The sequence below is a fragment of the Dromaius novaehollandiae genome, chromosome 5, assembly GCF_036370855.1.
Source record: "Dromaius novaehollandiae isolate bDroNov1 chromosome 5, bDroNov1.hap1, whole genome shotgun sequence".
Classification (NCBI taxonomy): Eukaryota; Metazoa; Chordata; class Aves; order Casuariiformes; family Dromaiidae; genus Dromaius; species Dromaius novaehollandiae.
The window spans coordinates 25848053-25861093 of NC_088102.1; the positions used below are offsets into that span (position 1 = coordinate 25848053).

Below are 13041 nucleotides of genomic sequence, written 5' to 3' on the forward strand. Positions count from 1 at the left end.
GGAGCAACTACCCAGCTTTGCACTGTGCCTCCTCCCCGCCAGGAGTAGCACCAAGGTGCTCAGCTCTTCCTAACCCTCAAAAAAGGCACTGGTAGGTGAAGGTGAATTTTAGAAAAGTGTGCAATTTTAAACATAGCATCCAAATTGCAAACAATGTAGAGGCATGTTCATCTGCTTACTACACACACACACATGTATTCAGGAAAACATATTTCTGAGTAAATGACCATCATGAGTTTGTTTTCCTGGTTGGGTCCTCTGGACTACGTCCCTCCAAGCACAGGTCAGTTCTGGACGGGGGAGGCAGGGAGCTCCACCTGCCCTCCAGCACCACAGACCTAACACCATCACTAGGCCCCACTCTGCAGCTGGGAGGCTGAAGGCTGCTTTTGGCCCCCAGAGCAGTCCCAATACTTGCAATTAATTAGTAATATGTGCAGCTGAAGAGAGCTCCCACCCCCTGCTAAACATATGATTGAGGGCCATTAAGGCAGCTGTCCCCAGTGAAGGGGGCAGCTTGGGCTTCCCCACTGCTCCTTGAAGAACTTCTCAATTACTTATCATCTACCAACTCTATCACCATAGCATATAATGTTCAAACAGACCCAAACCAGCAAGAGCAGCTTTTGTTTGGCATCAAAGGCCAAGGCAGGCCTCTCTCAGCAAGGCTGGGAGGGTGGTAGGACACCTGCCATTTAGAGGCAGATTGCTTCTTCCTCCAGTGAAATAAATGTGCTCAAACAGATGAGGATTTTAAGGCCTGTGTGAATAAAAGGGCCATCTCCTCTGGGGAAAACACTCCGTCATGGAAAACCATATGTAAACCAAGAGCAGCCATGTCATAGTCCAGGGACAGACTGTGGCTGTCATTGCAGGTGGCAAGATATTTTTCACAAATGCCAAAAGGGTACCAGGAGTACTGTGGTCTCTGAAGATATGGGAAAAGACAGAAGAGCAGCTCCTTGCTCTCCAAGCCCCTTTTGCTGTTTGGGGAGCTGGGAGCTGTGGGAGGTGGAGAGGAGAGTGGGAGTTTTATGTGCTGCCTTTTATAAACCACCTGCTGCAGAGAGACTTCAATCCATCTGGGAACTGCCAGCACAGCCCTTTCCAGCAGAGCTGCGGGCATCGCTGGTTCTCAGGAGAGCAGGGGAAAACTTACCCCAGGGCAGAGGCAAGACGAGGGGAGCACTTTGCACGTGTGCACACAAACACACTCAGCCCATGCATGAGGAGGAAAGCCCACTACTGCACTGCTCAACTGGGCTACTCCAGTAGCTTCGTGCCCTGTGTCCTGCTGAGCAGGGCTGGCAAGGAGCACACCGCAGCCAAGAAAGGGCACTGAGCCAGCTGAGCCCCCGATGCCCAAATCCTACCACAGCACAGCCCACTCCACTGGGAAACTGGCCAGGAGCCCAGACACAGGCCTTTGAGAGCCGGGCCTTGTCCTATTAAGGAGGACAGCACTGGGCTCCACAGGCCCGTCTCCCAACCCCAGTTCCTTATTGAAGCTCACCACCCAGTCTGTCAGTCAGTGCCCCACATGGGATCTGATTGCTCGGGAACTGCCAGCCAGGACACTGGCGTCCCCTTGGGCAGGCAGGACTCGAGGGGGAGGCAGAAGGGCACAAACCCGCCCGCAGCCACGTATGTGCAGCGCACCTGCCACCAGGGTGCCTGGCTGAGGGGTGATGGGGGGGTGTGATGGGGGGCAAGCACGGGCATGCAGCAGCCCTGGCACGTGTCAGGCAGACCACACTGCTGGTCCCACTCCGCTCCAGCGCACAGCATGGCTGCAGTGGCCCAGACTGCCCGATGCACTAGGACACCTTCCCTTCCTTCCCCTCTCCTCTCTGCCCCATCACATCGACAAGCCACAGATCTAAGTACACTCTCAAAGCCAGCCATGCTGCTGCCACGCTTGCCAGGACATCGGAACCCAAAAATCACACGACCTCAAGAGCAGACCCCGCCTGGCAGCCTCTGCCCGAGGCCCATCTGGCAGCAGACGTCCTGAAGGCAGAGCAACCACTCCTACAAGCGCTTCATGTCCAGGGTAGAGGGGGGCTGTGAGGTATTTCTCAGCCCAGGGTGCAGAGCTCGATTCCTCCTAACCTAGCGCAGGTACCACAGCACAGATGTCCATGCACCTGACTAGCAGGCATGCTGTGGCTGAGCAGAGCCAGCAGCAAGGAGCTTCCCACCCGGTCCTGGGGGATTTTCTGGCCTCAGGCATGGCTGTCACAGCACCTCTGGTACTGCGCAAGCTTACACTGGCTTCAGACCTGCTCCTCACTTAACAGACATCACCAGAAAGGCCCGGGAGCATCCTGCCACTGAGCAGCCTCATCCACACCCATCCAAGGGCCAGGACAAAGTGGGTAACAGCACACTTGTCCCGTTTTGCCCACCTATCCTTGGGCCACCTGCGTATTTCCCTCCACACCGCTCTCTGGGGAGACCTCCTCCCCCAAGCTGCTCTGCCAGCTTCTCTGCTGAGGTTCAAACCTTCACAATGCTCCCTGCAGTTAATTCTGCTCTTCTTAGCTCATCTCCTTTCAAGCACAAAAACTTCTTCTTGGAGGCAATGGATTATAACACTATATATACATCTATTTTTACAAAAAATATGATTTTGGAATGTTTGCAGAGCTAGAACACTGTCCTAATTACACGCACTTGGTGCCTCCCAAGCTAAGCACCGGGAACAAAGGGTGAGGTCTGGGCTGCAGCAGGAGCCCACAGGTACACCACTTGCCAAACCCAGCCCTGAGGAGGCTCTCCTCCCATCTCTGCACAACTTCCAAGCAGATTTGGGCAATACCAGATGCCCAGGATGAATCACAGCACCCTGGGAGCGTGGGAGCTGGCAGTTCAGCTAACACTTCGGCACCAACAGGTTACACAACCAGAGATCGCCTTGGCGGTTGCTGTGCTAGTCGCATTCAGCCTCCTCGCCCCGAGATGGAGGGATTAGCTCTCAGTCTATCAGTTTGAGTTAACAGAGCATCAAAGGGAAGGGAAAGCCTTTCATGGTGAATGCAGCAGCCTGGAAAGGGAGGGCAACAAAAAAATGTGCTCCCAAAGGCCTGTCTCCACCACCTCTGTCCCCAGGGTACCCATCCAGAGGCAAGGGTGTGGGACCCACCAAATCGGCGTGGACTCTGCCACCCGGCACACACTGTGGGAGCTCTGCTGTACCTGTGTCCCGGGTTGGATGCACACCGTGAGCTTGCTGTGCTGTGCCTGACACCCAGCGTGCCCTGTACCCTGCCGTCCAGGTCAGAAAGCCTGCATGCCTGCAGCGAGTTGACAGCACTCCTGCAGGGTGAGGGGATCCTGTACTGCACAGAGGGGTATTTGAGCATTCAGAAGGAGCCACCTCTCCTCTGGCTTTGGGGGAAGATATGTAAGCAAATTTGATCTGGCTTGAATAGGAGGAAGGAAGAAACTGAACCAGTCTCAGAGGCTCATCAAATTGCACTGCCTTCACCTGGGGCATCAGGCTGCCCTCCCAGCAAACCCTGCCACCACAGCACAGCTGGCTTGGAGAGCACAATTCTGCTTTTTCCTAAAGCAGTAGATGAAGCATGCAATGGGTCTACCCCTGCTTGCTAGGTCACATGTCCACCAACCTTCTTCAACACATGCAGACTTCAGGGTGGAAATCAGAAGCAAGCTTCTGCTGCAGAGGGAGGCAGCTCTCACAGGCACATGCAAAGCTGCAGCTATGTGGATCTGGAAAGCACTTACTGTTCCAGCCTCTTCTCAGCACGCTGAACGCTCGGCAAGTGCTGAGAAGACAGCTTGTCCCCATCGCTGCTGCCTGCCTCCAGGGGAATTTCCTTTGCCCATGACACAGCCGAGCAGATCGTCAACCGCGTACCCACTGGAGAGCAAAGCAGACAGCCCCTCACATGGATCAGGCAGCTTTCTTCTCCAAATCCCCTTCGGGGGGAGAGTCGAAAGGGTCTGGAGCATCAGAGAGCAGAGGGGTATCACAAGGCTGTTGGGATGGGAACGTCAACGCAGCAGAAGCCAGGGGAGGGTGGACAAGTCACACGGCAATGTCCAGAGTGTGGGATCTCTCCCCGACACACGCGTACCACAGCGCGGTGCCCAAGCATAAGGCAGGTGAGAGAGAGAGAGAGAGAGAGAGAGAGAGAGAGAGAGAGAGAGAGAGAGAGGCAGCACACATTTCTGCTCTGTGCCAGCTGTCTCAGAGCTGGCACTGCCCCCGCATCCACCCTGCGCTTCCTTCCTGCTCTGCCTCTGCCATCCCCATCAACTAGCAGCTGCTCACAGCTACTGGAAGAGCCATCAGAAGTGATGGACGTGACTGAGAAACACACAAGAAATGGTTTATTTCCCTTAAGGCAGAGAAGGAAGTGTCAAATCTGGGCATGTACAAAGGCCAGGCTGGGAATGGAATGAGGCATCAGGAGGAGAGAAAGCAGGGGGCTGGGACAGACAGCATGTCGCAAAGGATGTGGTGAGACAGATGGCAGATTCGGCAGCAGGGCAGCCGCAAAGCAACCTGCACGCTAATCCCCCTGCAAGGGTAGGGGATACAACACTAAGTAACGGCTCACAGTGGGAGCTGTCAAGCCAGCCCACCCTTGCCTGGCAGGTTTGGGAGGGTTTGCATCCTTTCAAACACGCCAAGTTCAACAGCCAGCATCAGAGGTCCTCCATGGATAAGTCAGCCGTAGAAAAAGGCTACCTGGGACCAGGGGCAAAATGGGCAAAGGATCAGGATGGCAAGTTTTAGGGGCAAGGAGAGATTCCCCCACGGCCTCTCCGCACAAGCCTGCCTCTCTCAGCACGCCTGGCCGCATTGCCAGGCAGGCACTCAGAAAGGCCAGCCAGCCCTTCATGCCTACTCAGCCAGCCCAGCTGGCAGAGCCGCGTCCCTGGGTAGCCGCCCGCCTGCACTCCACAGCATTGCCGCTGAAGTGGAAGAGAAAAGGAAATGAAATTATATATGAGATGCTGCAGCAGATGGTTGCAAAAGGAGCTTCCCCATCCAGTCCATCCAGCGTGCTTTGGGCGCAGCGGGGTTCAGCAGCCCTGAGCCCGGCTCAGCGCCGCAGCAGTGCCTGTGACACGAATACGACCAGTCAAGGAGACTTGGGGGCCTGGGCAGAGAACAGTGCGCCACGAACAGTCACTGCAAGCTGCTCCCCAACCCAGCAGCTATCTGAGACACTGCCACAGTTACCAGGGATCAGACAGGTCTGTCTCCATTTTGGGAGGGATGCTTGGGGATGCGACACTGACACATAGCAGTTTTAACAGTGGCTGGGGTGTCATGGTCCAATCCCAGCTGAGGTTCCTACTTTCCAGCTGGTTTTGGATATGCCGTTCTCCTTTTGCACTTCACTCCCACTGCAACCCACCAGTTTCAGTGCACTGGGGGCACTTCCTGTCTCAAAATATCCCCTGTGCTTCACCAAGGCTGCACTCACACCTATCAGAGACACAAAGCACATGCTTTGGGGACTACAGCTCATCTGGACATACCACACTAACCATAGCCCAGGGACTGCAAGCAAAGCTCTGCGCAGGTACCAGAACCCTCCAGAGCAGCAGGGATCAATATTTAGGTGATGCTGAATCCCATGCTCTTGCCTCTTCCCTGGAAGTAGAGCAACCTACAGGATAAACAGGTCTCCAAATACTGCATGGCTTTTCACGCTTCGTCCCAGCAGCACAGCTCTGCCACCGGGGAGCTGAGCATTGTGCAGATGTTGTGGCTTTCCTGAGGGCCAGGACCATAACCCAGAGTGAGGTCCTAGGGTAGGGCACTGGCAAGGTCCCCTGCAGGGCACCAAGAAGTCCTGCACTAGATGAGCTAAAGTAACAGAGCAAACCTGAGACTGGTCTCCAGCGATGCCACTGGGGGTGGGCAGAGCACCTCCCCGTCAGTGACGTGTAAACACACATGCACCCACCAGAGCCCAGCGGGCTGCAGGCTGACCACACTCATGGACATGTTGACAAAATCCAGTTACACAGGTTGCCTCTATTAAATGAGGGCATGAGATACCATCTTGCTGACACAACCGTTCTCTCTGCATCCCATCTCTCGATCAAGATCAGACAAACCAAACAGAAAAAGCTCTCCCATGCAACTGGACTCTTGTGCAGGAGTACGCACTGACCCTGCAGCAACAAGAGCAGGATCAAACTCCAAATCTGACATACAACTCCCACTGCCCTCAAGCACCGCAAAAAGTCCAAAGGTCCAAGAGGCACAACAGCAGCCCAAGCACTGAACAAAGGCTGTGCTGCCATTGCTTCTTTGCTTACACAGTCCACATTTTAGCAAAATTGACATAGATCATATCAGATCTCAGGCAAGAGAAGGGAGCAACAATCTTCAACTACCGTCTCTTAAAATAAATGTTTAATTTGTTGGCTCTGCATAAATTCAAGGAGTTACTGGGAACCCTAAACCAAATAAACACAAAGCTAAAAATAAAAGTGTCTTGTGCTCTCTTTTCTGAAGGAGCCGCCCTCGTGGGTCTGGGACCCAGGTATTTCCAAGCTTGTGGCTCCGCTGGCAGGTCCCATCACACGTCTGTGTACTCCTTCTCCTTCTGTAAACCACCGGCTCCTCCACCTCAGGCATTGGGCAGGAGGAAATAACTGAAATAACATCACCAAAGTAACAGACCATCATGGACAGCCAGTAAGGCAGATGGAAATCCCCAAACACAGATGCCAGGGGAGCTTTTAAAGACTGCAGCTTACGGGCATAAACATACTCTGATCCGTGCCTCCATGACATGTCCACCTCTCTAGCTCTCCTCCATGTCCCTCCTTCCCTGTCCCATCCCCATGGAGAGGCACGTGGCCCACGCCGCACAGGCTGCAGGCTAGCTGGCTCGCTCACAGTCCGGGCCCCTCCGCATTCCTGCCACAAAAATTACCAAACTCAAAAAAAAAGTACACAGTGAAATCCTGTCTCTGCTGAAACCAACAGCCACACTTCTTTCCTTAGGACCAGAAACTCATCTCATCCTTTCGCATGGAAAGAAACCTCCGAAATCTAACTTTGTGTAGGGGTTGTCTATATAGACATATTTTCAGGAAGAAAAACCCAACAAAGTCAGGACAACTCTTCTCAGACATCACTGCAGTGACAAATTAGTCCCGAAACCTAGTGATTACCCCGGAACGCACGTAATGTTGTAGCTGTGATATTGTAAATAAAAGCACAAGGCAAGGCTTGTGGCATGGTAATATTTTTTTATAAGACCAATTAGTAGAGCTCTGTCTTATTTGGTTTGAACAGCTCCGTGTGCAACAACACAGAGCATTGAGGAGTATGTTGGTGAAAAAAATCCAGCCCCTGACTTTTCTGCAGTCCTTGAACTAACTTCAAGTCTTTAAAACTCAACATTCTCAAGAGGAAGCACAACCAATAGAGCTTTTATTCACTTTGTTGGGTTTTTCTTCCTGCAAATATGGAATTTGATGAAATTACATGGAAGAAAACACAAGAAATTAAAAACATGGATGAAAAAAAATTGAACTTGGATGAAAACCTCCCAAAAGAAAAATCCAATGAAACTGCCTGATCAGAAGATTAGTAGCAGTGTAATATGAAAGGAAAAAGCAATAGAGAGCACTTGGAAACAAAACAAATAAAGAATTATGACTTTTTGGAACATACACCTGACTTAAAAGTGATCACATTTTGTCTGAACTAAAAACTTTTAAAATTAAGAAATAACCAATTTAATAATCTACACATTAAGACTTTATCTCTCTCTAATCTGTAAAAAATGAGTAAGTAGAAATTCAAGCGGTATATCCTTGCTGCCAGAGATATGCTCACTGGCTAAGCATCTAGAACTAAAATCTGAACTTTAAAGCAGCTCTGATCGCAGTACCTTTTTGAAAGCAGAGGAATTAATTTAGTGATTAGTTTATTCAAAGGTCAGAAAATTACTGAGAGTTAAAGCAAGAGAGCCTGGTTCCCTTTCCAATCCAGATAAAAATTAAGTGTGAGAGGATGATCTCTACTAGTTCTAATTTCTTAAAAGCCAGAAATAATCAGTTCATATGACTGGTTATATTTCACATTTCCTATAATAAAATTGTTTTCCAAATTCATTGCAAATACAAATAATGCTTTCATAAACTTCTTTTGTGTGGATCCATACACTTTAAGTATTTAATTAAGTATTAAGTCTATTTAGCCAACTAGAAAAAATTTTTAAATGGTTGTTTTCTGCATTTTAAATTGATTTTCATTTTCCACTGAAATACAGCTTGGCTAAAATTATAATAAATAATGAAGAAATATCTAATAAAGAAGTGTGTCACCATTTTCTAATTAATACAAACATTAAGAATCTAAATAAATGTACATTACACTACAAACTCACTCCAGCATGGTGCAGCATTCTGCTTAGCAATAAATACCACAATATACTGATCAATGAGAATCAACTTGTCCTTAGGAAAACAACAGAAAAATACAAACATGAAACAAGGTTGAAGCTAGTTATTTCAATCATGGCTTTCTGATCACTAATTTAAATTGTAATTTTAATCCATCCATCCTATTCAGCAGTAGGTTAAGAGACATCCAAGGCACAGACCAAACTTGTTCTGAAAAGCCTAAGAACTTTGGTTAGCTTTTCCTCCATTTTTGCCATTGTATTTCCCTTCCATGCGGTCCTGCACCTCTGACTTTTTACTGAGAAAAGCAGCCCGTATACACAGGGAACTGCCTACGTTCCTAACCTGGAACCCGCGAGCCCCAGAAGCCTCCCACTGACTTACGAGACCTCCAGACTGCTGTTTGCAGGCTCGGGGGAACTGGCTGAACAACCAAACTTGTGTCATTCTTCCTACTGGTACCTTGGGGATCATGCCACAGTGACTGAAATTGTCAGAAGATAATGACAAATAATCTGGTGGTTACTGCTGGGCATATACTACAGAGGAGAGGAAGCTGTAGTCCCTCTGATCCTAGCTCTTCGGAGCACCCTAATCCCACTAAAGCCAGTAACATACAAAAATAACCCAAGACTAAAGTTTTTTGAGTAAGTATTTCCACCAGGCACCAGCACCAATGGCTCAGATCATACCCATCTGTGGGTAGCAAAGACTACAGCAGCTCTTGAAACGCCGGCTTGGTCAAAATGGTATCACAGCCTCTCATGGGGACTGTGCTAGGAGCTGTACAAATGATCCTTAGGTGGAAATGCTTCCGTACAGTGGCGTTTAAGCTCCCCAGAGGCTCTGCAGCATTACAGTAATTTCAATTACGAATGCGATTTCTCAGCCAAAGAGGTTTGCTCTGCAGCCCTTAGCGCGGATGCAGTTCTTAGGCTGACAGAGCACTCTGCTGAGAGAGGGCTATACCAGGACGGGCAAAGCAGGACAACGCTGGGACTTGGGCAACCTCAAATGCATCTTGGGTAACCAAGACGAGTCAAAAAACCTGAACCTGGCGAGGGCGTGCAAGAGTGAGCGGCTGGCGCTGAAGGTGAAGCGGGAACAGGGCTGGGTGCAGGAAGCCATGCCTCGCTTGGCAGGGAAGGCCGGTCCCTCGCCCTCACGGAGGGGTGCAAGGAAGGGCCCTGCCCTGTCTCACCCGTTAACCAGTAACAATAGCACCACGAATGCCTGTTCCCAGGTAGCTGGCTCAGGTCTTTCTCATTGTTGTTGTAATGGTATGAGCAAACTAATACTACTGTTGCCACCTAGTAACAATATGAGATCACAATCAAATTACCAGTCAGAGCTACATTTGAAGCGATACCTTCAAACCAGTTTTTTTAAAGATATTTAGGCATTTTAAAGAGCAGGTTGACTCCAGGTAGGATCTTCAAAAACTGTGGGACGCCTCATCACTGAAAGACCTCACAGACCTTTACTGCATTCAGTCCCAAAACAGCTTCCTCACATGCCTTAATTGAAGGAGACCAAGGCTCGAGCTCCAATCTGCGGCACGGAGACCAACCCCTAATGAACAAATCTGCTCCACTGCTTCTCCTGAAACAATCTCAAAGCAAAACTGCTTTTCCTCTGAGCACAGTACATAAGCAATGCAACATTTTCTTCAGATTTAACCTTGAGATACATTAAATATGTTCACAGCAATTAAACTAGGTAAGAAAAGCTGTTTAACCAACCCAGAACTGATGATTGTAGAAGGCTCTAGTGTTTATAGGACTCATATGGAGGAGTCAGCATTTGTATAGCAAGCATACTGATGTTTTCATAAGAGTTTAGGTGACTGATTAGCTTAGTATCAATTGAATTCACTTGTGGGTGTTGGAAACATTTCTCCCTCTCAGTGCTGCTTTGGTAAAGCTATCACAGTCTGTTAAGATGAGAATATTTCCTACAAGCAATATTTTAAAGTAGTGACAATCAGATTTAGGCTTTGGAGCTGTATTGACATCTGCTTAGTCTACCTTGGGCCAGAAGTCTGCACGGAAGAAAGACTGCGTTTACCTGTGAAGGACTGCGCACGCCTTTGGTGCTCTGCCCGTGCTCACTAGCACCCTCAGATAGCAGTGCTGTTTCTGTTACCATTTGCAGGACCACTCAATGCTTACGGCTGTCAGCAGTAGCCGAACCAGGAATGAACTGGTTATCCTTGTGGAGTGCTTTGAAGAGGAGAGCAGCCACAGAGGGATTTAAGTTATCATGCTAACGAAGAGCTGAAAGGAATTCAGACACAGTTGCAGGCAGACAGAAACTGAGATGCTGCTCTGGAAAGAAGGCAGAGGTTTAAATTTACAGGGAAGCCAGAAAAGCCTGTATACATTAGAGACCAAGAGGCTGCAGGGGTGCAAAAGGCTTCCATAATTTTATTTATTACTTATTTATTTGCAAGTGGCTGTTTGCCAGGCCTACTTAAGACAAATCCTTCCCGAAAGAGCTGCCCCTGCCTCCATCTCCCATCTGCTGCCCAGCCCTGACCACCACTCCCCAGGCAAGCAGGGAAGGACAGCAAGGCCACCATCAGCTGCGATGCAGGCCAGAGGAGATGCCTCCCCCTCCATGCACCAGCCTTGCCTAAGGGTCTGCCTTCCCACCTTCTTTCCCTGTCTCTCCTCTAAACAAATACACTCCAAACCACTTCAACAGTACCTTTTATCACAAGCAGTACGTGTTGCCTTCGACAAGGCAGGCAGCCTGGCCTGTCACGCAGCACCATAAAACCCCAGCATGCGGCAGGGCAGGATTTCCACAGCCAGGGCCACCAGGGAAGGTGCCTTCCTGAACCTTCCTTGCCCTCCCAGCTTTCCCCACACCTCCTGCCTCTCTGTCCGCTCCCCACTGGAAGTCTCTAGAAGGTGGGAGAGCAGATCATTCCCATAGATGGCGGTCAAACAGTAAAAAGGAAAGAGATGTTCATGCAGAAGAAAAATCCCTCAGCCAGACAAAGGTCTCTCTTCTCCTGGATAACACCCATTCTGTTAGGGAGGTTTCTGAACCGCAGACACACCGTGCAGCACGGCTGCCTGCTACGGAGGATGTAGAAGCAAGAAACAGAGAAGGCAGGGCCTTGATCAGGACAAATCTGGATGAAGTTGTAAACTGTGAGAGAGCAGCTCAGCCAGAGCATTAGATCATCCTGACACTATAACCCTTTCAGCTGGAGTCATCAATCTCTCAGAAACTGGAAGGAGAACGGGGGAGAGAGGGAGAAGAGATTTCTCCCACCTTCTTCCCTGCTAGCGCGAAGCATTTCTAACATTGTCAGGCATGGTTCCCGGAAGGAGGATTATGCGGCCAGGATGCTGTGGGGACTGAGCACAAGCCATGGCATGACACAGCGGTGGCATGAAATTTTATCTTGCATCAGAGGACAGCAGCATAGGAGCCCTTGCGAAGATCACCAGGAGGCTGTGGCTTGCTCTCTGCTTCTGCCACTAACTTACTGCACAAGCTCAGGAGAGCCCCTGCGCCGCACGGGGCCTCAGTGTGCCCATCAGTCAGGTGGACACAAACATTACTTAAAGCCTCTTTGGTGCACACTCCAGAATGAGGCCAGAAGAACTCTTTCTAAATGGAGATACGTATCCAGAAATCACCTACAACAAAACAAACCCAACTCTGCAGCCCACACCCACACAGCCCCTCTCATGAACTGTACCCGTGTGCGACACCGGCATTCCCAGTGAGTCACACGAGTCGCCGTGAGCGTCTCCCAGTGAGGTCCCAAAGATGAGCCCTGCTAGAAAACGCAGCCACCGGGGCTGTGACTAGCCCCACGCTCGGCAGGATTTCCCCTTTGCCCACCCCACTACCAGGATGCCTCACCCTCCCCTGCCCCCAGGAGCCCCCTGAGGCCGGTCCCGCCGCCAGGCTCCTCCAGCCAGCCCTGGCCCTCCCGACACGCACCTTCTCGCCCATTTTAGCCCTCGAGCCTTCGCTCCCGGCCACCCCGCAGCTCCCCCGCCGCGAGGTGCCGGGTCCCTCCGCAGCCGCACCAGCGCCCGTCCCGCGGGTCTCCGCCTGCGCGCGCGCTCCCACCTCCGCGCCCCGCACTCACCTGCCGGGGGTCCCGGTCCCGCCTGCGGGGGCCCCGCGCCCGCTCCAGCGCCGGCGCCGCCCGCCCGGGCTCCACGCTGCGGGCTCCGCGCCGCACCCGGCTCCGCAGGCTCCGCGCCGCGCCCCGGGCGCCTCCCTCCCCGCGGCCGCGCCGCGCCGCGCCGCCCCCCCCCCCGAGCCGCGCCCGCCGCTCCGGCCGGAGGGGGAGCGAGCTGCCCGCACTGCCCGGCCCGGCCCCGGCCGGGAGGCGGTGCCGCGGCCGCCGCCCGCCCCGATGCGGCGGAGAGGCTCCGGCCCCAGGCTGCGCGGCCGCGCCGCTGCGCAAGGCCCCGCGGCCTGGCGGCTGCCGGCGCTGCAAGGCCCCGCGGGGGAGCTGCCGGCCGGGCCCCCCGGAGCCGGCGCGGCAGCCGGACCTACCCCGCGAGCGGCCCCTTCCCGGCGGCGCGGCTGGCGGATGTCCCCCGCCGGGCGAGCCTGCAGCATCCGTGCGCCAAGGCGCGGAGAGGGAGGCGA

The 13041-nt window shown here is 52.0% G+C and overlaps 1 protein-coding gene across 3 annotated transcripts in view; it reads right to left on the reverse strand.

The window, feature by feature from the left end:
• TMEM63C (transmembrane protein 63C) overlaps positions 1 to 12798 on the reverse strand; it is a 43532-nt gene extending 30734 nt beyond the window's left edge. For 2 of the 3 annotated variants that reach the window (XM_064512264.1, XM_026120392.2), the window contains exon 1: positions 12530 to 12798. The gene's annotated coding sequence lies outside the window, so the exon portion shown is untranslated. Of the gene's footprint in view, positions 1 to 3750; positions 3769 to 12529 lie in introns of those variants that run through there. The other variant, XM_026120393.2, reaches the window with a different exon arrangement.
• Positions 12799 to 13041: the final 243 nt, after the last annotated feature.